This window comes from Dermochelys coriacea, chromosome 25 (assembly GCF_009764565.3).
Source record: "Dermochelys coriacea isolate rDerCor1 chromosome 25, rDerCor1.pri.v4, whole genome shotgun sequence".
Taxonomy (NCBI): Eukaryota; Metazoa; Chordata; order Testudines; family Dermochelyidae; genus Dermochelys; species Dermochelys coriacea.
Genome location: NC_050092.1, coordinates 16,092,311 through 16,118,658, shown reverse-complemented (window position 1 = coordinate 16,118,658; position 26,348 = coordinate 16,092,311). Strand labels below are relative to the sequence as shown.

Sequence of the window (26,348 nt, the reverse complement as noted above, 5' to 3'; positions counted from 1 at the left end):
CATGTTTCCTATCCTAATGTCTAAAAATGACCAGTGGCAATTACACTAATTGCTCGTTCTTCATGTCCTCCTACTGTGGCTGCCATGTTTTTATCTCAAAGGTAGCAGCATTCCATTGATCGGTAATAGAATTGTTGTGTACGATACCCAGATCCCTGGGGATGAAGACATATAAATGTCAGGGATTATTAGTAGCCTAACTTTGCAGGAATAACTGGAGTTTAGGTTAGTTACTAAAACTTGTCATTAGAAAGATAATGCTATTTACCTTCTTGATTGAGGTTTTAAAATTTAGTTCTTCACACAAACTCATTTGATCAAAGAGAACAGAACATTCACCCCCATTTATAGACGCTTTAGAGTTTCTACTGTGTGACAAAGATCAGATGCCATTCACAACTCGTTAGGAGGTTTAACGATGCATACAATGAACATGCAGAGTAAACTAGAATGTTACCTATTGCGCATACCAAATAGGTAAGTTAGCAAGTTGGCAACATGATTTTGAAATTTAAATCAGTTGCAAGGGCACTAATCTATTAATTCCCCTTTCCACCCACTATCATGAAATTGTCTAAAGATAGGGTATGCATAAGATACTATTCATAGGAATAGAATGTCAGTAGGATGATCATGTACTACACTACTCTTAATTTATGAAGTTTTACTTCTAAGAGTTTGGGGTTTTTTTGGTGGAAAGGGTGGGGCCTCAATCTTGTGGTGGAGTTCGAATCTTCATCAGTATAGAAAGATACCCTTAAAAAGCCTGAATCAGCTACTCCAATACCAACAGACAGGTTGTAAAACTAAATAGTCAGCTCATTACTAGGGCCCTACCAAATTTACAGTCCATTTTGGTCAATTTCACAGTCATAGGATTTTTAAAATCATAAATTTCATTTCATATATTTAAATCTGAAATGTCAGTGTTATTGTAGGGGTCCTGACCCAAAAGGGTGTTGGGGGCAGGGGTTTGCAAGGTTATTGTAGGCGGAGGTCTCAGTACTACCACCCTTACTTCTGTGCCTCCGCTGGTGGCGGTGCTGCCTTCAGAGCTAGGTGGCCGCAGACCAGCAGCTGCTGGCCAGGAGCCCAGCTCTGAACACCACCGCCAACAGCAGTGCAGAAGTAAGGATGGCATGGTATGGTATTGCCACCCTTACTTCTGCGTTGCTGCTGGCAGGGTACTGCCTTCAGAGCTGGGCACCTGGCCAGCAGCCGCTGCTCTCCAGCCACATAGCTCTGAAAGCAGCACAGAAGTAAAGGTGGCCATACCATGACCCCCCCTACAATAACCTTGCACCCCCCGCAACCCTCTTTTGGGTCAGGACCTCCTCTTTGAGAAACGCTGGTTTTCTCCATGAAGTCTGTATAGTATAGGGTAAAAGTACACAAAAGACCAGATTTCACGGGAGGAGACCAGATTTCATGGTCTGTGACCAGTTTTTCCTGGACATGAATTTGATAGGGCCCTACTTATTACCTTTTAATTGTGAGTTAATTTAAGCACTAAGTTTGAAAGTTATCCACTTGTAGTATCTTCCATGGCTAAGTATTTGATAAGAGGTCAGCAACTTTCCATCCAACAGTAGTTTGGTGCACTACATGAAATGCATTCTGGAGCTCAGAGTTCCTAGTGGTGCAGGTGTCCACGGTACATGACCACAACAAATGACACTTTGTTGGCTGTGTCAACAGAGGGTTGAAGGAACAAATAGGCACAAAAACTACTGTACTTATCCCTAGAATTAAACCCTACATGTTAAATCACATGGAGAAGTTTGTACAGATTGTGCTGTGCTGCTCTATAGTGAGACATGGTAACATTCCCTAGAGTTGACATATATGGCACTGTAATGGGCTTGGCACCTGCCTCTCACGAGCACTTCCTTCCTCTGGCTGATGGTGCCTGCAATCTCTCAGTTCTTTTCAGCGAGGTGGCACCTACCTCTTGCGAGCACCCACCTCCAGCTGATACATGTCTCGGCAGGTATTCAGCGACTCATAGTATAGGTGGCTCAGCCAGAGGACTGTCTGTAGCCCTTCGGGCTCCAGTCCTCAAAAGTCTGACCAACAGGGACTATCTCAGTACACTAGTTGGCCAGCTTACATGTGAAGGTTCCTGCTCTGGGATGGAGAAGCTCTGGGGTGGGTCAGTCTAGATTAGCCCCCTTCCAAGGGGAAAAAGGAAAAGGAGTACTTGTGGCACCTTAGAGACTAACATTTATTAGAGCATAAGCTTTCGTGAGCTACAGCTCACTTCATCGGATGCATTTGGTGGAAAAAACAGAGGAGAGATTTATATACACACACAGAGAACATGAAAGAATGGGTTTATCATACACACTGTAAGGAGAGTGATCACTTAAGATAAGCCATCACCAACAGCGGGGGGGGGGGGGGGCGGAGGAAAACCTTCCATGGTGACAAGCAGGTAGGCTAATTCCAGCAGTTAACAAGAATATCAGAGGAACAGTGGGGGGTGGGGTGGGGGGAGAAATACCATGGGGAAATAGTTTTACTTTGTGTAATGACTCATCCATTCCCAGTCTCTATTCAAGCCTAAGTTAATTGTATCCAGTTTGCAAATTAATTCCAATTCAGCAGTCTCTCGTTGGAGTCTGTTTTTGAAGTTTTGTTGTTGAAGTATAGCCACTCTTAGGTCTGTGATCGAGTGACCAGAGAGATTGAAGTGTTCTCCAACTGGTTTTTGAATGTTATAATTCTTGACGTCTGATTTGTGTCCATTCATTCTTTTATGTAGAGACTGTCCAGTTTGGCCAATGTACATGGCAGAGGGGCATTGCTGGCACATGATGGCATATATCACATTGGTACTCTAAGGTGCCACAAGTACTCCTTTTCTTTTTGCGAATACAGACTAACACGGCTGCTACTCTGAAACTTCCAAGGGGAGGTGTTAATAGTTCTATGTAGAGTCCCTTCCCTGGGCCTGCCTTAAATGAGTCCTGGCAGCCATCCAGAAGCTATTCCGTCACTTCCCTGGTCCCTGCCAGCAACTACCTGCCTTACCCCTTGCAGCCAGCCAGCCAGGAGTACCTGTTGCTCCCCTGGTCCCTGCTAGTAGACTGCACTCACTCTGGCCCTGCAGCTCCTTTTATATGAGACTGCTGGGCCCTCATTGGCTACTCCCTGTGCCTCTCTGATTGGCTGCTTCCTCTGCAACCACTTCTCCTGTCCTGGGATGGGTATGGCAGTACCCTGAGGCCTCCAGTAGGAGGCCTTTGGGCCTAGTCCACCCCACTACAGGCACCTTTCAAGATTAGCATAGAAAATGTACTTCCCAAACAAGGATTTTTTTTTGGCAAGTAGGAACACCATGAAAAGACACTAAGTTATTTGTAATAAATTAGATCAGATTCAAGCAAAGAAGACTGCATCATCACTGAAGATGCTTTGGAAATTTCATTAAAGACTATGACAGATTAAATGATTGAAGGGTTAACCCTTCCAATATTTACACAAATTTAGATGTCTTCTGAATAGATACCCCTCTAATCACCAAGCACTAGAAACAAGATTGGCCGTGGCAGTGTATTTCTATCTATTCCCAAGCAGAAAAAAGTCTATTCAGTACAGCAATTCTTGTTCTAAATTAGATCTCAAAGAGATACAGTCTGGCTTGGATAATTGCTTGTATGCAATTATAAAAGCCTGCAGGCAATGAAAACTGAGCAAGAAACCTTTCAGTTTGCAATTCGTCATCGATAAAAATATTTTGTTCCTAGCACAGAGTTCTGAAGGAGAAAAAAACCCATTCTGGTATTTAAAGTTAAGGCAGTAAAGAGTCTACTAGATGGTGACAAAAGTAGCTTTTTTGAAGGGGGCTGAAAGGGATTACGGAGATAGGAAATTATTTCAAAATTGTAAGCAGGACTTTCTGATCCTCTTGCTATGAATTGACTACTCAGCTGTAAAAATGATGAGAATGTAGGCAAGAGACTAAGGCTGTATTGCATATTTTACAGCGGCACAGCTGTGCTGTTACAGCAGTGCCGCTGTAAGGTATGCGGTATATCTGCTCTTTGTTGGCAGGAGAGAGCTCTAGTCAAAAAATAAAACCACACCCAATGAGGGATGGTAACTTCGTAGGCAGGACAAAGGGCTGTCCGCACCAGTGCTTTTTGTCAGTAACACTTTCGTTGGTCAGGGGTGTTTTTTTTCCACACCCCTGACCAACGAAAGTTTTACCAACGAAAGTTCCATGTAGACATTGCCTAAGGCCTGATCTACCCTAGAAAATTAGGTTATAACAACTACATCATCACTCAGGGGTGTGAAAAATCCACACCCCTGAGCAACGCAGTTAAACCAACCTAACCTCCTGTGTAGACAACACTAGGTCAACAGGAGAATTCTCCTGTGTATCTAGCTACCACCTCTCAGGGAGAAGCCCTCCTGCCGGCATAGATAGTGTCTTCACTGAAGAGCTAAAGTGGCACAGCTGCAGCAGTAGGGTGTGTGCGCGCACACACACACAAGCCCTAAAAGTACAGCAAACTATGCTAGTTTGAGTGATAGAATCATAGGACTGGAAGTGACCTCAAGAGGTCATCTAGTCCAGTCCCCTGCACTCAGTGCAGGACTAAGTAACAGCTAGACCATCCCAACAGATGCTTGTCTAGCCTGCTCTTAAAAATCTCCAGTGATGGAGATTCCACAACCATTCTAGGCAATTTATTCCAGTGCTTAACCACCCTGACAGTTAGGATGTTTTTCCTAATGTCCATCCTTAACCTCCCTTGCTGCAATTTAAGCCTATTGCTTCTTGTCCTATCCTCAGAGGCCAAGAACAATAATTTTTCTTCCTCCTTCTTATAACAACCTTTTATGTGCTTGAAAACTTATGTCCCCTGTCAGTCTTCTATTTTCCAGACCAAACAAACCCAGTTTTTTCAGTCTTCCCTCATAGGTCATGTTTTCTAGACCTTTAATCATTTTTGTTGCTCTTCTCTAGACTTTCTCCAAATTGTCCACATCTTTCCTGAAATGTGGTGTCCAGAACTGGACACAATACTCCTAATCAGTGCGGAGTAGAGCAGAAGAATTACTTCTTGGGTCTTGTTTACAACACTCCTGTGAATATATCCCAGAATCATGTTCACTTTTTTTGCAACAGTGTTAACACTGTTGACTCATATTCAGCTTGTGGTCCACTGTGACCCCCCAGAACCCTTTACGGAGTACTCCTTCCTAGGCAGTCATTTCCCATTTTGTACGTAACCTATGAAGTGTGCTCACTCTGTGTTAGACAGCATATGTATAAATAACATCAATATTCACCAATTAAACCTGAACACAGATGGTTACACATTCTATTAAGTTTATATTCTCAACTCAGTTCAGCTATATATCATTACTAGTATAGTAACTCCAAGTATTCTAATTCAGAGATGGGCAAATTATGGGTCGCATCTGCCCCATTAGATCTTTTAATATGACCCTCAAACTCCCGCCAGGGAGCAGGGTCACGGGCTTGCCCCATGCCACGCAGCTCCGAGAAGCACCAGCATGTCCCCACTCCAGCTCCTACATATAGGGGGAGCTAGGAGGCTCCACATGCTGCCCCCTCCCCAAGCGCAAACCCTGCAGCTGTCACTGGCCAGGAATCGCAGCCAATGGGAGCTGCAGGGGCAGCGCCTGCAGACAGAGCAGCGTGCAGAGCCGCCTAGAGCCTGCACCCCTGACCTCCCCACGTCCCAACCTCTGCCTCAGCCCTGATCTCCCTCCCACCCTCCGAACCCCTCGATCCCAGCCCAGAGCCCCCTCCCCCCCTCCAAACCCCTCATTCCCAGCCACACCATAGAGCCCGCAGCCCCAGCCAGAGCCCTCACCAAGCCTCTGCCCCAGCCCGGAGCCCCCTGCTGCACTCCAAACCCTTCAGTCCCAGCCTGGGGCCCCCTCCTCCACACCCCAACCTTGTGTCCCAGCCCAGAGCACCCTCCTGCACCCTGAACCTCTCATTTCTAACCCCAGCCTGGAACCCACACCTCCAGCCCAGAACCCGTACCCCTTCCCACACTCCAACCCCCTGCCTCAGCCCAGAGCCCCCTTCCATACTCCAAACCCCTCTGTTCCACCTCCAGCCCCCTCCTGCACACCAAGCCCCACATTCCTGGTCCCACCCCAGAGTCCACGCCTCCAGCCGGAGCCCTCAACCCCTTCCACACCTCAACCCCCAATTTGGTGAACATTCATGGCCTGCCATACTACTTCCATACCCAGATTTGGCCCTCAGACCAAAAAGCTTGCCCATCCGTGATCTAATTAATCCAAATCTCCTTCTGGGAGACCAAAATCCTAGGAAAGACTAGCTTGAAATGGAGAGTGTCAAATGTATGACTGGTTTCAGAGTTTCAGAGTAGCAGCCGTGTTAGTCTGTATTCGCAAAAAGAAAAGGAGTACTTGTGGCACCTTAGTACTTATGGTACTCCTTTTCTTTTTGCAAATACAGACTAACACGGCTGCTACTCTGAAACCTGTCATTATGCAAGGCACTGAATTTAGCCGTATAGAGTGGAAATCTGTCAGCTTCATGAAATTAATTTGTTAGTCTCTAAGGTGCCACAAGTACTCCTTTTCTTTTTGGTTTCAGAGTAGCAGCCGTGTTAGTCTGTATTCGCAAAAGAAAAGGAGTACTTGTGGCACCTTAGAGACTAAAATTTATTTGAGCATAAGCTTTCGTGAGCTACAGCTCACTTCATCGGATGCATTCGGTGGAAAATACAGTGGGAAGATGTATATACACACACAGAGAACATGAAACAATGGGTTTTATCATACACACTGTAAAGAGAGTGATCACTTAAGATGAGCCATCACCAGCAGGAGGGGGGGGGGGGGAGGAGGAAAACCTTTCATGGTGACAAAGCAAGGTGGGCCATTTCCAGCAGTTAACAAGAATGTCTGAGGAACAGTGGGAGGTGGGGTGGGGGGGAGAAATAACATGGGGAAATAGTTTTACTTTGTGTAATGACTCATCCACTCCCAGTCTCTATTCAAACCTAAGTTAATTGTATCCAGTTTGCAAATTAATTCCAATTCAGCAGTCTCTCGCTGGAGTCGGTTTTTGAAGTTTTTTTGTTGAAAAATAGCCACTCTCAGGTCTGTAATCGAGTGACCGGAGAGATTGAAGTGTTCTCCGACTGGTTTTTGAATGTTATAATTCTTGATGTCTGATTTGTATCCATTTATTCTTTTACGTAGAGACTGTCGAGTTTGACCAATGTACATGGCAGAGGGGAATTGCTGGCACATGATGGCATATATCACATTGGTAGATGCGCAGGTGAACGAGCCTCTGATAGCGTGGCTGATGTGATTAGGCCCTATGATGGTGTCCCCTGAATAGATATGTGGACAGAGTTGGCAACGGGTTTTGTTGCAAGGATAGGTTCCTGGGTTAGTGGTCTTGTTAACTGCTGGAAATGGACGTGTGCCACACATCCTCCTTTTCTTTTTGCAAATGTATGACTGTTGGACTGGATCAGAGTTTTTGGCACATGAATTGCCACCTTTACTGCCAGGACCAGGCAGAGGGATCAGTAGGTAAAACGCCACCCACGCACCAGTTAAACCACCCACAAACTCAGGCTGACTGAACAGCAGCAATTGCACAGGATAAATTTCATATGCTTCTGTTGAATAAAATTGGAGCATCTCCCAACAAGGAAATGTATTTAGAAGAATTAGCATGACCGCTTGAATTCTGATACATCAAGACTAATCCAAACATTATCTGGACATAGTGTTAATTTTTAATCTTTGAGACCTCTAAATGAGGTTTATTCTTGGGTAAGTTATTAAATTCACAGGGATGAACAACTCCATTTCACCAACATAACATTTAATTTGGAACACTTTTTTAATTAAAAGTAAAAACCCAACTGATCTACAGAAAATTAATTTTAGGTTTTTTGATTTCGATTTGCCATGGTCTTAGTGCTCTTTACAGTAAAAGGAAATTACTTGTCCTGTGTGTGTATTCTGTCTATCAGAAGTCTATAGTTAAGTCTCATTATGGGAATCACTACCATGAGTAACTGCAATCCGTTTGAATCCCTTCTCCAGCTTCAACAGTTGATAGCTGACAAGCACTGTTGAGAGCAAAATATCCCAAAGTGACAGCATTCAATTTCATCTGATCAGCAAAGAAATCACTGACAGTTCAGTCATTTTCTGCCGCCACTACAACAAAAGCAAAGCTAGACTCTGTTAGCCAGGCTGTGTATGAGAATGAGTTAGAAACACCAACTAGAGAGAATCATTTTGGAATCATTTGCTTAACCCTAATGAACCCTAGGGAGTAATCAGAGATTTAAAATTATGTAAGCTTGCATTTAAGAATCTGATGGCTCCTACAGTTCTCTAAAGCTCTCTCAGGAATCTAATTCAGTCCTTTTTTTGCAGTTCACTGTATTTCTATCAAGTGTTGCCCATTTGAGCTTTAACTACTGGAGTTATGTCTTTGAACAAGTATCAAAGAGTCCAACTAATGTCACCTAGATTAGGGATGTAAATATTGCTTTAAAAAGTACTTGTTTCAACTATTAAAATTATATCAGTTAATCGTTTAATCATTAACAAGTTCACAGTCGGGGTGGGGGAAGACATCCTGCTCTCTCTCCTCTGAGGTGGAGCAGAGCATGCTGGGGATTGTTTGTGTGCGCATGGCTGGGCATTTCGCGCCTTGCTCTGATCCCACTCCTCGCTCTCCTAGTTTCTAGATGCTGCCTAATGCAGCTAATTTAGCAGATTGCTTCCAGGAAAGCAGCAGTGCCAGGAAAGATCCAACTGTTCTTGCAGATCCAGTGATTCACGGGCAGACCCACTGCTGCAGCGAGCTGCAGGAGAAGCAGAGCGGGGGAGGGGGGTTGCCAGGCTGCCCCTAACGGTACCCTCTCTGCCAGGCATAGGCTGCTCCAGCAGTGCCCCAAGCTGCGAGAGCATGACAAGCTCCAGCGCCCCCCAGGTATTGCTACAGTGTTTTTAATGTGCAAGTTAGGTATTGTCACAAAATGATTTTACCAATCTGTTTTACACATTAACTGCAATATATGAATAGTAAGACTAATACTTATCAGTTAACCATTTAATATTTTACATCCCTAATCTAGATGTAGTAGAGTTCTTATTTCTGTCCACAATATCCAATGGTGCAAAACGTGCAAGCAGTCACACAGAGAGCTAACTTGTCTAAGTACACGCTTGGCTATTCCAGATCGTCCCTTTTCTCTACTGCTCAAGTTCAACCCTCACAATGAAAAAGCTGAAAAAAAGAAAAGGAGTACTTGTGGCACCTTAGAGACTAAAATTTATTTGAGCATAAGCTTTCGTGAGCTACAGCTCACTTCATCGGATGCATTCGGTGGAAAATGAAAAAGCTGGTTATCCTGACAGAGCTAGTTATCCATTAGATCTGGCTGCTTTTTGGATATTCTATTTTCAAATTAGTTCCTTAAGAAGAACAAGACGAGGAATAGTTAAATCTCAAGAGACTTGATGATCAAGTGGGGCTACATTACTGGCTCCAATATATATGACTGGGTAGATAACCTCGAAATATGAAACATCTCCTGCAATGCCAGCTGTCTGAGTGTGAATGCTGTTCCAGTGACCTGGCAGAGTGCAATGATCACAGGCAAATCACATGTACACAAATGTAGCAGGAAGCAGTATGATGACATGACAAGAACTACAGAAGTCTTGTAATCTCTATGAAATTGGCATCAAAGTAACAGGAAAGAAGTTTATGTATACTACTGCAGACACCCTATCACAGCGTTCTTCATTGCAAGGCCCGTGAGCCAGTGGCGGCGCTCATCAACCTAAAGGGCCATGCAGCAGAGATCTGGAGAGGAGAGAGGTAGGGGGTAGGTGGGAACTGGGGAGTGGAGCAAGTTGGGGCTTGCAGGGCTGCTGTAGGCCTCTCCCCCGGCGCTAGAGCTCCCTGCTGCCAGCAGGGAGAGAGATGGTCCCTTCCCCCAGAGCTAGCTGCTGCCAACAGGGAGAGGGCTGGGGTGAGTCCTCTAGCTGCAGCCAGGGGCAGCCTGCCTACACCCCAAACTCCTAAACCCTGGCCCCACCCCAGAACCCTCACCCCCCATCCCAACCCTCTGCCCCAGTAATGAGCCCCCTCCTGCACCCTGAACCCCTCACCCCACCATCTGCCCTACCCTGGGCCACCTTCCACACTCTGAATCCTCTCTGCCCCATCCCATGTGGCTCTCACAATTGAGGTTTTTTGCCAAAGTGGCCCCCACTTCAAAAATAGTGAAGATCACTGCCCTAGCATCTCAAAGAGTGATCCGGCCTGTTACCCTTACTCCTCAGAAACAACTACCCTCTTGTCTGGAGGGAGGTAAGAGATATTTGTTTATAAGTGAGACATGAAAGAGGTAAGGTGGGTGAGGTAGTATCTTCTATTGGACCAACTTCTGTTGGTGAGAGAGCATGCCCAAGCACTGAATGACTCCTCCAATACAGATTTGCAATATATGGATCCACCACAAGTCTGACTCTCCTACAGTACCAAAATGTTTGCATGTGAGTATAAATAGCTTGACATTAAAAAAAACCACTCTGGAAACCATGTGCAAGTTCCCTCAACTGGTATTTTGTGGCAATGCAATGAACTGAATGTGACTAATCGATAGTCAACTGTAAAAAATAATTTTAAGATGGTAAGAAGTTATCTCAGATCTTCAGCATGTCAACTAAGACAGGATACATGAATAATGGCAATGATGCTCAAACAATACGATTCTGTATCATAAGCTTCAGTGTGTAGCAGGGCAATTTTCAAACTGCCCCATAACAACATTAAAAACAAGTATCAATAAAGCGTCTACATACTAATGACAGTACTCATGCATCCGATGAAGTGAGCTGTAGCTCACAAAAGCTTATGCTCAAATAAATTTGTTAGTCTCTAAGGTGCCACAAGTACTCCTTTTCTTTTTGCCAATACAGACTAACACGGCTGCTACTCTGAAACCTGTCAGTACTTAGGAATTGCACGGTTAAGAGATTTAACAGTAGCAAGATACTGACTCTCACTGCAAAGTCCTTGGTTTGATTTACTGGTACTACCATCTAATAGCAGTTCAGTGACCTATTCTACAATAAGTTGGTGATCTCTTAATACAGTTGGTGGTGGGCTTGTGTCACTTATGTCCCTCATTCCACTAATGAGCATCAGACAAAGAAAGAGAATGGAAAGTTCCTCTGTTAAATCTAGTGCATTAGAATAAGAGAGGGGGGTCACTGCTGGAGCATTTGTGGGAAAATGTCTCTCTCAAAGATGGTCCAGTAATAACGCTAGCTTAGGACTTCCACCAGACTTCCTGTGTGACCCTGGGCAAGTCACTTCGCCTCCGTGCCTCATCTGTAAAATGGGGATAATAGTCCTGCCTCACTGGGGTGTTTTGAAAGGATAAATACATTAAAGATTATGAGACACTCCAATACTATGGTGAGGGAGCCATATACAAGTACCTAAAATAGATTAACTAGAAATTAAAAAAGGAAGCAAAACAGGTGGGCTACAGAACTTCAGAAGAAAAGTGGCAAGCAATGAGAAACAGAGCCTTGGAGGCAAGGACAAGACTTTGAATTTAACGGTACTCAGTTATACCTCATCTGTGAGGAAATGGAGATTGAATAACAAGGCCAAGAAAAAACCTTAAATCCACATTATCTTATTGCATACCCATGTTGTTGAATCTGGCCACTTTCTGTAGCAGGTTCTCTTGACACATACCAACTAAATGACAAAGTCTTGTTCAATAGGGGACAACTACAAAATTATAGGGTCAAGATATAAACCAGAGTTCTAGAAAAAATGAATTACACTGCTCTTAATGGGTATATCAAATATATTCCTTCCCAGATATCAATGTTCTTTTAACATTAATCAGAGCATTTATTCTGAAATCTGCCAAAACAACTAAAGGTTAGAAAGATCTTCAGAGTTATGAGCATAATTTGGGAGGCAAAGGGAAATAGATCATTGTATACAGCCACCAGTCCGACTTGCTCCACTCCCCTAACCTCAGGTAACCTCCACTAGGCCAAGCTGCTCAGTCAAAATCTCCTGACCATGCTGCAGATACAATCCCTCTCTCCACTCACCAACACACTGTTTGAGCCTGTTGCTGCCTGCCCTGCAGCACAAGGAGCCAAGTCAGAGTGGGAGATGGAACTACAGTGGGAGAATCATAGGACTGGAAGGGACCTGGAGAGGTCTTCTAATCCAGATCCTGCACTCAAGGCAGAGCTAAGTATGATCTAGAGTTAGACCATCCCTGACAGAAGACAGCTTGCGCTCTATAGCTTGTATTCTAGCTACATATTTGCTAAAAGTCTTTCCCCCAGCCCCACTCCTTTTTGAGAGGTTGCTTTCATCCTCACTGAAGTATGGGTTGTTTCTTCCTCAGCATCTCACCTACTCAAGTACTTCGTTTTCTCAAAATAGTGCCTCATTATTTTAAACTGTTCCATCTGGTTTGGGTTATTTCTCCTTCCCCTACAAGTAAGCACAATTATTCCATGGATAGCCAGCTACTGTCAAGGCCATTCAGTAGCATGGCTATTAACAGGTTCTTGAGAACAAAATGAGCTCTCCTCTCAACCTCTTTGCCAAGAAAAATATCATTTCTTGGAGGGCTGTAAACCCAACCATTCCCCTCAGCAGTGTACAGCCACCAGAATCATTTATTTTATTTACCAGCAAGTTTCACTACAGCAAAGCTGTCATCCAATGCAATTACAACAGGACAGAGTGCCATAAAGGAGCTCTATATACTGATCTGCATTATGTAAAATAATAAAAAAATATACCGTTCAAAGTTGGGGCTTGGTGTGTACCAAGTTAAAAAAAAATCAATTATTTCAAATCAGATTACCTGTTCAGTGTAATCTAATGCCAAACATGTAGTGACAGTTCCCACTTTGGAAAGTCCCTGATGTCGTGAAATATCAAGAAACTAACACCACCATGTGGCTCTTATATAGCACTTTCCATCATTTTTACAAAGGAGGTCAATATCATCCCCATTTCAAGATGGGGAAACTGAGGTACAGGGAGGTTAAGTGACTTGCCCAAATCCACTCATTAAGACCAGTGGCAGAGTTTGGAACAGATCCCAAGTCCCCTGAAAGCTGCTGTGTCTGTGGACTAAATATTATGCCAATTCAAAAAACAATTACGTCAGAATTTAAAAGACTGAATGTCTTTTACTAGCATTAAGGTGAGAATAGCCTATTTACATGAAGTATGCAGGGACAGCCATACAAACTAAAAGTATATTTTTAAATTAATTTGAAAGAACAAGAAACCCATTTTCTTTTCCACTATCCTCTTCACAAGAGAGAGAGTCAAACTGCATTTTCCCTAAGCAAGGGTATTGGGACAAGATACGAGTATTACTGAGAGATCTAGCACAGTGACTACAAAGAAAGCCAAATGTGACAAAACCCTTAACATCCAATATATTTTTACATAAACATGTTCCCACCTGACCTGTGATTACCCCACAGAATTTTATATTCCCACAATGCCATGCACCTCTCTGCTATGCACCTTGTACAAGATCTCTGGTCAAGCAACTGCTAAGTTATGGAGTTTATTTATGGCGGTTAGAACTGCATGTCAAGTTTGTTCACTGTAGGCAGTTAAATTAACATGATGTTGTGTGTTACCTACAGCAAATGACACAAAAATAAACAATGTTGAGTGTGAGATCAGGAGGACTTAAGATACAATAAAATATGTCACCACTTTAGGAGTAATATTAAAATTTCCCCATTTTACACCTTGCATTCATCAATGGAATGAAATTAGCCCTACAATATAACCATGATATTCTGCAAGTTTTAATTCTAGATGGATTTCATAATATGCTAAAAGAGTTCCACAAAAGCATTAGCCACAACATATACAGGAAAAAGATTTTACTCGAGCACCTTCAACACTACAAAACCTAAAACAAAATACATCAAATGGAACTGAACTTATTGCTGGAAACTATGCAAATAGATTTATACCCCTACTACAGTCCTGGAACAAACCCCTTGTAAATGGAATATAAATAAAGAGAAGAATCGAAATCTGCTAGATAGGACATATGTACAACTAACCGGAAGAATAGTGATTCTAAAGGAATACAGTATTTTGTTTTGCAGTTATTTCACAAGAATATGTAAGATGCATGCAAAGTGACACCATTTAATCCCGTTCGGTGAAAGTGGCAAAAAACGTGTGCTGGATCAGAAACACTCAGAGCTGAAACTTTACATTCCTAAACTATTTTCTGGGTTCAGATATTTAAGTGTCAGATGTGGGAATCGTACTTCCCAAAGGTTTCAGAGTAGCAACCGTGTTAGTCTCTATTCGCAAAAAGAAAAGGAGTACTTGTGGCACCTTAGAGACTAACAAATTTATTAGAGCATAAGCTTTCGTGAGCTACAGCTCACTTCATCGGATGCATTTGGTGGAAAAAACAGAGGAGAGATTTATATACACACACACAGAGAACATGAAACAATGGGTTTATCATACACACTGTAAGGAGAGTGATCACTTAAGATAAGCCATCACCAGCAGCGGGGGGGGGGGGGGAGAGGGGGGGGAGGGGGAAACCTTTCATGGTGACAAGCAAGGTAGGCTAATTCCAGCAGAATTCACAAAAAGAAAAGGAGTACTTGTGGCACCTTAGAGACTAACAAATTTATTAGAGCATAAGCTTCTGTGAGCTACAGCTCACTTCATGCATCCGATGAAGTGAGCTGTAGCTCACGAAAGCTTATGCTCTAATAAATTTGTTAGTCTCTAAGGTGCCACAAGTACTCCTTTTCTTTTTGTGAATACAGATTAACACGGCTGCTACTCTGAATCCAGCAGAATTACTTCCCAAAAGAATTCATAGCTTAACTTTTTCTTACTAAACTTTTGTTTCAGTTCACAAAGGCCACTGCTATGGACTAGACCTTCAATACTAACTAACTCAGTGAGAAGAACCAGCTGGAACAAACTGGTCTTCAACCACTACCTTCTTCAGAGATCAAAATATAAACGCATCAAATTTTGCATCCACTGGCTCTTCAGTGGAAAATTCTATCACCAGCTGTTTTGTACATGTTAAAATTGAATAATCTGAGACTAAAACCAGTCAAGCAACTACTCCAGTTTTAAGTACGCATTACTCTCCTGTCACAACCATGCCACAGAAACTGCTGAAATACTGGGGCATTAAATAGATTTTACCTCAAATGAGCAATTTTCTAGTACAATAAAGATGCAAGTACACCAGGTTCACGTTAAGTACAATTATGTTTCTTTATTCAATAAGGATTTTATTATTTGTATTGTAGTGCCTACAGATGCTAATTGAGATTCAGGGCACCAGATGCTATGCAGACAGAGTAAGAAGACAGTCTCTATCGCAAAGAGTTCATCATATCATAACAAAGATGAAAAAAAGGATGAAAAGAAATGGCGGAGGGGGAAACAGAAGAGAAGAGAAGGACAATGACACGACAAGAAAGGGTAACAGGAAAGTGAGTTATAGCACACAAAAAATGAGGTTTCCACTTATCACCTTACTACAATATGTCTAAGCGCCCCATCATTTTCAAATCTGATATTGCTGAATAACTATGCCCTAAAGAAAATGCTTCTGAATTAATGTTAACATTGACAAATAGATAGTATATATAGATTACATAAAAAATACATTAAAAGAATGGTAAGGTTGCAAAGTAGAGCATTCTTAAGTTAGAAAATGCCAGGATTAAGATTGCCCATGCATCCTCAACTCAGCCCCCTCACATTAATATAGTCTTAATCACATGAAGAAAAGGAGTACTTGTGGCACCTTAGAGACTAACAAATTTATTAGAGCGTAAGCTTTCGTGAGCTACAGCTCACTTCATCGGATGCATTCCGAAATGCATCCAATGAAGTGAGCTGTAGCTCACGAAAGCTTACGCTCTAATAAATTTGTTAGTCTCTAAGGTGCGACAAGTACTCCTTTTCTTTTTGCGAATACAGACTAACACGGCTGCTACTCTGAAACCTTTAATCACATGATAACACAATATTTTTCTACAAAATATGCAAGTAAGTCTTTGAAGTATCCACTAAGATGCATAAGCCTTGCAAAATCATGCAACCTGTCCTCTACAGTTCACTCACTGAGGATTCCATCATCTGACATTTAGCAAATCTTAAATATAATTTAAATGCAGATTTCAGTACAGTTTTAGAAAGATGTGGTTTGTGTTGCAGGGATTCAGCAATATCTTCCTCTCTATGACCACTACAGACCCCGTTGCTGAAAATAGCTTCCAGCTCCTGAGGATGTCCTGGTAAAAGACAAGAAGAAAAGAAGTACTTGTAGCACCTTAGAGACTAACAAATTTATTTGAGCATAAACTTTCGGGAGCTACAGCTCACTTCATCAGATGCTGTAGCTCACGAAAGCTTATGCTCAAATAAATTTGTTAGTCTCTAAGGTGCCACAAGTACTTCTTTTCTTTTTGCGAATACAGACTAACACGGCTGCTACTCTGAAACTAGTAAAAGACAGGCAGCGCAGAGATGCATCAGGGAAGACCTCTTGGATGGAGATGAAAGAGCTGCTGGTCATATCACAGCCCTTGGAGGTGGTGAAGAAAGCCATGTACTGGCATACTCTATGTCAGACTATGAGCATTATACAAGTCTCTGCAAGGCCTGAAGGTGGAACATAAGTACCTGGCTGTGAATCTTTATTGTTTACCAAGTTTGTGTTACTGCAGTTTTTTCCAATTGTTTTTCCAGTATTGGCTCTTTCTATAAATGAGTGGAATAGATTTTTATGATCTTGATAAGTGTTCAGTCCCTTGACTTTCATACAAATGATACTAAGCATTTTACTTTCCAGATACCCTGCTTCCTCTGTAAGAATCTGTTTTACACAAAAATCCTCTTCACTATTTTTTCTTTTTATATTTAAGGTTTAAGGTTTTAAGGTTTTATTCCAGACCGTCTGCATCAAGTTGTTTTTGTTCTAGTGACCCCTCTGGTGATACAGTGACTATAACGTTTCAGGGTACTTTGATAGCAATTTCCTTCTATATGCCTTCCTTGTCTCAAGGATTCTCAAGAGCAGCCAGGATGCTGATTTCTCACTATGGGTCCTTGTTATGGAGAGTGTTAATTTATTCATTGCTGAATTTTGTTGTTAACCATCTTTCTGAATGGGTGAGAGATGGGTAGTTTAGATTAGGGAATCATTTAAAAACAAAGGGAAAACAAATCTCCCTGAGGCACTGCAGAGAGCATCAGTGGACATCTTGCCTTCATTGCAAAGTCAACTCAGTTTGAATCACACACACACATCCCCCCCTCAACTGTGGTGGTGCTTTTAATTTAAATTGGTTGGCCCATCAGTGAGCAGAGGCTAAAGCTAGAATTGTCAGCTGCTAACATGAGCATTCTGCATTGTGGATACAGGCTAGCTCCACTTGACTGACACTAGTTCATTATTTGTATTTCAGAGTAGCAGCCGTGTTAGTCTGTATTCGCAAAAAGAAAAGGAGTACTTGTGGCACCTTAGAGACTAACAAATTTATTAGAGCATAAGCTTTCGTGAGCTACAGCTCACTTCATCGGATGCATGTAGCTCACGAAAGCTTATGCTCTAATAAATTTGTTAGTCTCTAAGGTGCCACAAGTACTCCTTTTCTTTTTATTATTTGTATTGCCATCGTGCCTAGAAGCCCTAGTGATACCTAGGACAGGGAAATCCTGGTCTAAGTTACAAACATTACAAAAAGACAGGCCCTGCCCCAAAGAACTTACTACCTCCAATGCCTTTGCAAAATTCCTCCCATATGCCCAGAACACATACATGTTCTCCCACAATTCACTGGGAAAGAATTAATAGTTTTAGTGCCAGACATGAGTGAGTGCAGCACCAATGTGGACACAGCATCTTGAGTGCTATTTAGCAGTGTGGGCACTCTCACTCAAGCTAGGCTCACTCAAGAAAAACAAGCATAGAACATTTGAGTTAATTCAGTAGTGAAGACATACCTTGAATAAGTTACCTCCCCTCCCCACTGAACACCGGGGGGGGGGGCGAGGGGGAGGTGGCTAAAAGCAAGTGATACCATCACCACCTCCTCTTCCTCATCTGGGGCCTGGGGAAAGCAGATGTTGAAGGGGCAGTTGAACCACACCATTGCTTTGACCTCCAACATACATCTCACTTTTTTGACAGCACCCAGACTTCCTTCAGCAGCCTCAGCCCCAACCCTAACCTGATTGAAGGATGGCTACTAACCCCAGCCCTGTGAGATTATGTCCTGCCACAAGCGACATGGTCTCTGCACCAATGGACCACCATAAGGCCTCAGTGGGAAAATGGAGGAAGTTCTATTTTTCCTATCAAAGAACCATAAACATATACAAGATAGCTGATACCATTGTGCCATTTTTCCAGTCTGAGCTTCATCCAATATGGCCTCAGAAAATGTACTGTATTGATATATTTGGGGGGGAGGTATAGCTCAGTGGTTTGAGCATTGGCCTGCTAAATCCAGGGTTGTGATTAAGGGGGCCATTTAGGGATCTGGGGCAAAAATTGGGGATTGGTCCTGCTTTGAGCAGGGGGTTGGACTAGATGGCCTCCTGAGGTCCCTTCCAACCCTGAGATTCTATAATTCTATGTGCCATAATATGTTTGAGACTATCAAGGAGGATGTTTCTGGATAGTACTAGCTCATATTAGTTACAACCTGGTACCCATGCAAGTATTACTGTGCCAATTACAGGCACCTTTCGGAAACAGTGGAAGCAAGACAACAGAGCTGCAAAAATTCAACAAGCTATTCTGAACAGAAATGACCACCACAACTGTGGGGCTGAAGCCAGCTGACCCACTACACCCTTTCACAGGCATGAAGCCAGTCGACCCACTATGCTAACGTTCTCACTTGACCCACGTGACTTAACAGAAAGCAACTCCAATTAGCTCAGTCCAGCTATTAAAAATATTAAAGTATCAAATGCAATCCTCCCCATTTATTAAAGTGGCTTTGAAAATTAAGTTGTTTCAGATGCGACCAACTACAGTGGACATACATCAGTGCACCAAATCCTCCTCTGCAACCCAGATTTTGATGTGCTGATTCAAACTCTAAAAAGACCACCTTATTATTCCTCCTACTCAGCAGCCCCTCCATAAGCACGCAGTAAGGCAGGTAAAACCTTAGAGAGACAAGGCAGGTGACAGGTAAAACCTTGTCAGCTACTTTTGCATTCAAAGTATAATTTAGAATTTCAAGTTATTTGAAACAGAAAACTAAGTTGTAAGTTTAATTCATCGTAAGTAGTAAATTATACACTAGCTTCTATATACTCAGGCAGCATCCTTGAACTAAATACACTTAGTTCCTTAAAGGAAAGGATAAAGCCAAAGCAAATGTCAAGTTTTTTACCTTCATTCGCACTTGAGACACTTTCCTGCACCTAAAAAAGTCACTAAGAAGGGAAGCGAGGGGGCACTGTCCTCTTTCCCTTCTATTGCTTAGAAAATTAAGGGAGAAAACGCTCTCCCATTATGCTTTTACTACATTTTTTTTTAAAGTAAAAAGAGTGAATTTAGGGTGACCTGAGGTCCCAATTTTATAGGGACAGTCCCAATATTTTGGGCTTCTTCTTATATAGGCACCTATTACCCCTCACCACTCTCATCCCAATTTTTCACATTTGCTATCTGATCACCCTAAGTGAATTTCATATTGGTGAGATGCTATAAACCCAGAGCCATGGAAGCTTAGCTGCACAACTCAAACACCAACTGGAGGGAACTCCCCAAGCCAATACAGGTAGCCTTAATCTTTTACTAATAATTCGGGTCCGTTCTGGGAGTCTAAGCAGTGATGCCAACTATCATATGGTCTCCATGGCATCTTGACTTACAACCAAGTCATTTCACATGGTGAGTAAACACCCATAAGATACTTACTGTCAATCCAGATCAGATTTGAACTAATGACAGAGATGGTAACAGCAACAACACTGAATCCTCTAAGTCAAACACCCTGTTTTACTAATTCATTTCTAGAGTTTAAACTCAGGGAGTGAATGTTATGCATTTACTCATTTTAGTACTAGGAATCCATCATTTCTCTGGGGTCTCATAAGAGGCCAGCAAAGGGGAAATAGTTTAAAAGATAGGCCTCGTGTACACTGGCAAGTTTCTACGCAGTAACGCAGCTTTCTGCGGTGTATGCTGTAAAAGAACCATGCCAACAAGAGCTGTACAGCTTTCTGCGCTGGGGCTACTGTGCCGCAGTGCCAGTGTAGACACCCTGGTCGATTACAGCGCTGCAACCAGCCTCTGGGAGGTGTCCCAAAATGCCTGTTCTCGCCTCTCCGGTCATCAGTTTGAACTCTACTGCTCTGCCCTCAGGTGACCAACTGTGAGCCCCACCCCTTAAATTCCTTGGGAATTTTGAAAGTCCCCTTCGTGTTTGCTCGGTGATGCATGCTGTGGTCTCAGCACATATTTCCAGACGACCATGCCTGCTCCATGCACCAGAGGATCCCCCGCTTGCAGAATGCCGAGCTGCTGGACCTCATCAGCATTTGGGGAGAGGCGGCTGTCCAGTCCCAGCTGCACTCCAGCCGTAGGAATTATGATACCTATGGACAGATTTCACAATGCATGAGAGAATGGGGTCATGACCAGGACACACTGCAATGTAGGGTCAAACTGAAGGAGCTGCGGAATGCCTACAACAGGCACGGGAGGCAAACCACTGCTCCAGTACTGTGTCCACGAGCTGCTGGATCTACAAAGAGCTAGATGTGATACTCGGTAGCAACCCCACATCCACTGCGAAGGCCACTGTGGATACTTCAGTGGCTCGCGTGCCAGTCAAAAGTGGACCGAGCCAGGAGGAGGAAATCTTGGACAAGGATGTGGAGGGGGACCCAGAGACAGAGGATGACTCAGAGGTCAGAGATCATGCATCCAGGAGCTCTTCTCTACCCAGGAGGAGGCTACCCAGTCACAGCTGTCGGAGCTTGGCGAAACGCAGGATATGACCTTGGAAGCCCAGCCTCCCTCTTTGTTATCACTGTCTCAACAGCTGCGCAGAATTAGAAAGTGGCCACAAAGAACTAAAGAGGACTTTCTGCAAAATGTCATAATGCACTCTGCTGCTGAAAAACAAGAATCAAAGGACTGAAGGATAGCGAGAAGAGGGACCGAAAGGAGAACGTGGCATGCCAGAATGAAGCCACGGAGCGGCTCTTAAACGTTAAGGAGTGCCAAGCGGACATGCTCCAGACACTAATAGCACTGAAGACCAAGCAGCTCCGTGCCTACCCTCCTCTGCGGCCACTGTCGCAAAACTCTTTCCCATGCACCCCCACACATGCACCCCCCATACACCAGCCTGTGTTAATGTCCGTGAAACACCCACGGTGATCCACAAGCATCTGGAGAACCATAGAGAAATACCCCTTCCGATTAATGTATCTGGTGGGTAGGTGGTCTGGTGCCAGAATTGGAATATGCATGCCATCTATCACCCCTCCGCAGTTAGGGAAGCCCGTTTGCGCAAAGCCATCCACAATGTCATGCATGTTGCCCAGAGTCAGTGTCTTTCGAAGCAGGATGCAATTAATGGCCCTGCAAACTTCCGTCAACACAAGTCCAAAGGTCGACTTTCCCACTCCAAACTGGTTAGCGACCGATCAGTACCAGTCTGGAATAGCCAGCTTCCACAGTGCAATCTCCACGCGCTTCTCCAGTGACAGGGCAGCTGTCATTTTCATGTCCTTGCACTGTAGGGCTGGGGCAAGCTCATCACGCAGTCCCATAAACGTGGCTTTTCTCATCCGGAAATTCTGCAGCCACTGCTCGTCATCCCAGACGTGCATGACTATGTGATCCCACCACTCAGTGCTTGTTTCCCCGAGTCCAAAAGTGGCATTCCACTGTGGTCAGCAACTCCGTGAATGCCATAAGCAATCTCGTGTCGTAGCTACTACGCATGGCAAGATCAATGTCGAACTCCTCTTGCCTTTGTAGTTTAAGGAATAACTCCACTGCCACTTGTGACGTGTTAGTGAGAGCAAGCAGCATATTGGTCAACAGTGCGGGATCTATTCCTGCAGACCAAAGAGACAGAGCACGCAGTACACAAACTGTTGAAAAATGGTGCCAAATGCGGATGGAAGCATAGGGATTGCTGGGATGCGAAGCAATGCATCACAGGACATTGGGACAGGACCCAGGATGCCCTGCGACTGCTCTGACTTCCCACAACTCTTAGCGGCAGCAGAGAAAGAGATGCTCTGTGGGATAGCTGCCCATAGTGCACCGCTCCAAATACCACTGCAAGTGCCGCAAGTGTGAACATGCTATCACGCAGGCAGCTGACAGTGCGCGCACACAACAGCGGTTTCCCTTCAGCGCTCTCTGAGCAGCGATGTAACTCTGCCAGTATACATATACTTTAGATTTTCTTTGATAGGGTGAGTCAAACAGGATTAATAAATCTCAACATTATTGGAGTGGGATAACACCACTCCTGAAAAGTTTAAAGTAGTAGCATTAATCAACACTATGTTGGGGTGGGGGCGCCAGGGTGTTATCTGCCTTCTCAATGTACCGAGAGCAAAAGAAAAAATCTGTTACATTAAATACAATGCAGCATGTGGCAGACCTCCTCTCCATAATACTTCACACAACTATTACAATAAAGTGGCAGGTTTCAGAGTAGCAGCCGTATTAGTCTGTATTCTTCAAAAATAAATAAATAAAAAAGTACTTGTGGCACCTTAAACACTAAAATTTATTTGAGCATAAGCTTTCGTGAGCTACAGCTCACTTCATCGGATGCATTCAGTGAAAAACAAAGTGGGGAGATTTATATACATAGAGAACATGAAACAATGGGTGTTACCATACACACTGTAATGAGAGTGATCACTTAAGGTGAGCTATTTTAACCAGCAGGAGAGGCCGGGGGGGAGGGGGGGGACTTTTGTAGTGATCAAGGTGGGCCATTTCCAGTAGTTGACAAGAATGTCTGAGGAACAGTGGGGGGTGAGGAAATAAACATGGGGAAATAGTTTTACGTTGTGTAATGACCCATCCACTCCCAGTCTCTATTCAAGCCTAAGTTAATTATATCAGTTTGCAAATTAATCCCAACTCATTGGAGTCTGTTTTTGAAGTTTTTTTTTGTTGAAGAATTGCAACTTTTAGGTCTGTAATCAAGCGACCAAAGAGACTGAAGTGTTCTCAGACTGGTTTTTGAATGTTATAATTCTTGACGTCTGATTTGTGTCCATTTATTCTTTTACGTAGAGACTATCCGGTATGACCAATGTACATGGCAGAGGGGCATTGCTGGCACATGATGGCATATATCACGTTGGTATATGTGCAGGTGAACGAGCCTCTGATAGTATGGCTGATGTGATTAGGCCCTATGATGGTGTTCCCTGAATAGATATGTGGACAAGTTGGCAACGGGCTTTGTTGCAAGAATAGGTTCCTGGGTTAGCGGTTCTGTTGTGTGGTATGTGGTTGCTGGTGAGTATTTGCTTCAGGTTGGGGGGCTGTCTGTAAGCAAGGACTGGCCTGTCTCCCAAGATCTGTGAGAGTGATGGGTCTTCCTTCAGGATAGGTTGTAGATCCTTGACGATGCGTTGGAGAGGTTTTAGTTGGGGGCTGAAGGTGATGGCTAGTGGCATTCTGTTATTTTCTTTGTTGGGCCTGTCCTGTAGTAGGTGACTTCTGGGTACTCTTCTGGCTCTGTCAATCTGTTTCTTCACTTCAGCTGGTGGGTAGTGTAGTTGTAAAAATGCTTGATAGAGATCTTGTAGGTGTTTGTCTCTGTCTGAGGAGCTGGAGCAAATGCGGTTGTATCAAAGAGCTTGGCTGTAGACAATGGATCGTGTGGTGTAGTCTGGATGAAAGCTGGAGGCATGTAGATAGGAATAGCGGTCAGTAGGTTTCCGATATAGGGTGGTGTTTATGTGACCATCGCTTATTAGCACCGTAGTGTCCAGGAAGTGGATCTCTTGTGTGGACTGGTCCAGGCTGAGGTTGATGGTGGGATGAAAATTGTTGAAATCATGGTGCAATTCCTCAAGAGCTTCTTTTCCATGGGTCCAGATGATGATGTAATCAACATAGCGCTTACTTGCCCAATCGCACTCAATTGACCTAGGACAAGTTTTGTTTGTTTGTTTTAAAGAAGGACCTCAAAGTCAACTCAGGCCTTGTCTATACTAGAAAGTGTTTGCTGATTTAGCCATACCAACAAACCCTCCTAGTGGAGATGCAGTTTATACCAGTTGCCTGAACAAAAAAAATTACATTAGCAAACTGACTTTTTTGCTAGTATAACCACGTTTAAACTAGGGCTTTTGCCAGCATAGCTACATGAGTTAGGGGTGTGATTTTTATACAAGACTCCCTGGTATAGCTATGCCAGTTACAATTAAGTATAAACCTGGTCTTACTCAGACTTCCTTGCTGAACAACTTATTTAGTATGTGATTAATGAAACCCCCATATCAAATTAATCTAACAGGCTATAACCAGGCTCCAAAAGAAAGCAACCAAGATTTTTTTTTTTTAATTATGAGTATTGATTCCAATGGTGGAGATAGTGCTGCAGCTCTCAGCTTCCTTAGTTTCCAAAGCAATTTCCCTATGTGACTAAGCAATTGTTTATAACATACACCAGGACTTAAATCTGTCAGAGATATCATCCGTGGTGGTGGTGGGTTTATTTCTTTTTGTTTTTTGTTTGGGGGGTGGGGGGGAGGAGAAGAGAAATAGTGTTTTCAAAACTCAGAGTTTAAGGCCAAAAGGGACCATCCACTTCAGTAACTCAGACAGAGCTTATGGGGTCTATTACAGAAGTCCTGAAATCATGATTTAAAGACTTAAATTTACAGAGAAGCCACTATTTACACTAGTTTAAACCTGCAAGTGACCTATGCCTCATGCTGCAAAGGAAGGTGAAAAACTCCAAGTCTGCCAAGCTGATCTGGGGGGAAATTCCTTCCTGAACCCAAATAAGGTGATCAGTTAGACCCTGAGCATGTGGCCAAGACCCACCATCCAGACACCTGGGAAAGAATTCATTGTAGTAACTCAGAGCCTCCCCATCACCAGCCACTGGATATATCTGCTGCTAGCAGTCGCATCAGCTACAGGCCACTGAAGTTTTCTGCTTAATTAAAATACCTACCTGCACAGTATCCATGAAGCATTTGTTGACCGTCTTACAGGCTTTGGAGTCTAGAACATCCAAGGTCTATTAATAGTTTATTGAGTTGATCTCGAGTACATTACCTTTGCTCTTGGTTGAAAAGGCTAAGATGGAAGACACCCCCTTCCTATAGGCACTTTTAAACACGACTTATTTTTCCAATATTATTGGCCAGGATAAGTCTATCAAAATATGCAGAATAATAATCTTATTATTAATGTACATTAAATGATGTGGGTAACTAACCTGTCAAAAGCTGAGCATCAATGCTATTAACTGCTAACCTAATTCTCTCTGAACAGATCAGTCTGCTTACTTATATGTAAAGACTGTGCATCTGTCACAGAGGTTATGGATTTTGTGACTTTGTGACTTCTAGAGTGGCCAGCAGCAGCAGCTTGGGTGTCAGGGAGGGGTCTCAGGGCTGGGGCAGGGAATTGCAGTGCGGGGTGGCATTTACCGGGGAGGGGGTCCCACCAGCATGTCGCTACAGCTCGTAGGTGGAGGGGCCATGGACTCCACACACTGCCCGCAGCCCCCATTGTCTGCGGTTCCCAGCCAATGGGAGCTGCAGAGCCAGTGCTTGTGGCAGGAGCAGCGCGTGGAGCCCCCCGATCACCCCTCCCACTAGGAGCTGCAGGAACATGCCAGTCAGAACTGGGTAGGGATTCTGCCAGCCCCACCAACCTTCCCCTCCCCCAGCAGGGGTCCCAGGCCACGCGCTGCCACCCACCCACCCCCCAGTATCAGCGGGGGCCCCAGGCCACACACCAACACCCAGCCTCCCCTCCCAGCACCAGTGGGGGTCCCCGGGCCACTCCCCAGAGCACCCCCAGCCCAAGTTTTATTTAGGGGCAAATAATAAAAGTCATGAACAGGTCACAGGCCGTGAATTTTTGTTTACTGCCTGTAACCTGTCCATGGCTTTTACTAAAAATACCTGTGACTAAAACATAGCCTTACTTATATGGCCCCCATCACTACAACTGCACTCCAAGCAGCAGTAGTGCTGAAAATACACATTCTTTTTA

At 43.7% G+C, this 26,348-nt stretch overlaps 1 protein-coding gene and 1 long non-coding RNA gene across 2 annotated transcripts in view; one reads left to right on the top strand and one right to left on the bottom strand.

The window, feature by feature from the left end:
- The window catches only part of MED26 (mediator complex subunit 26), a 58,047-nt gene that overhangs the window by 28,003 nt on the left and 3,696 nt on the right, over positions 1–26,348 (bottom strand). The window lies entirely within an intron of this gene.
- LOC122457494 lies at positions 11,032–20,274 on the top strand. The gene is made up of 3 exons (XR_006277051.1): positions 11,032–14,369; positions 14,924–15,579; positions 18,288–20,274. It is a non-coding gene; the product is annotated as an uncharacterized LOC122457494 (long non-coding RNA).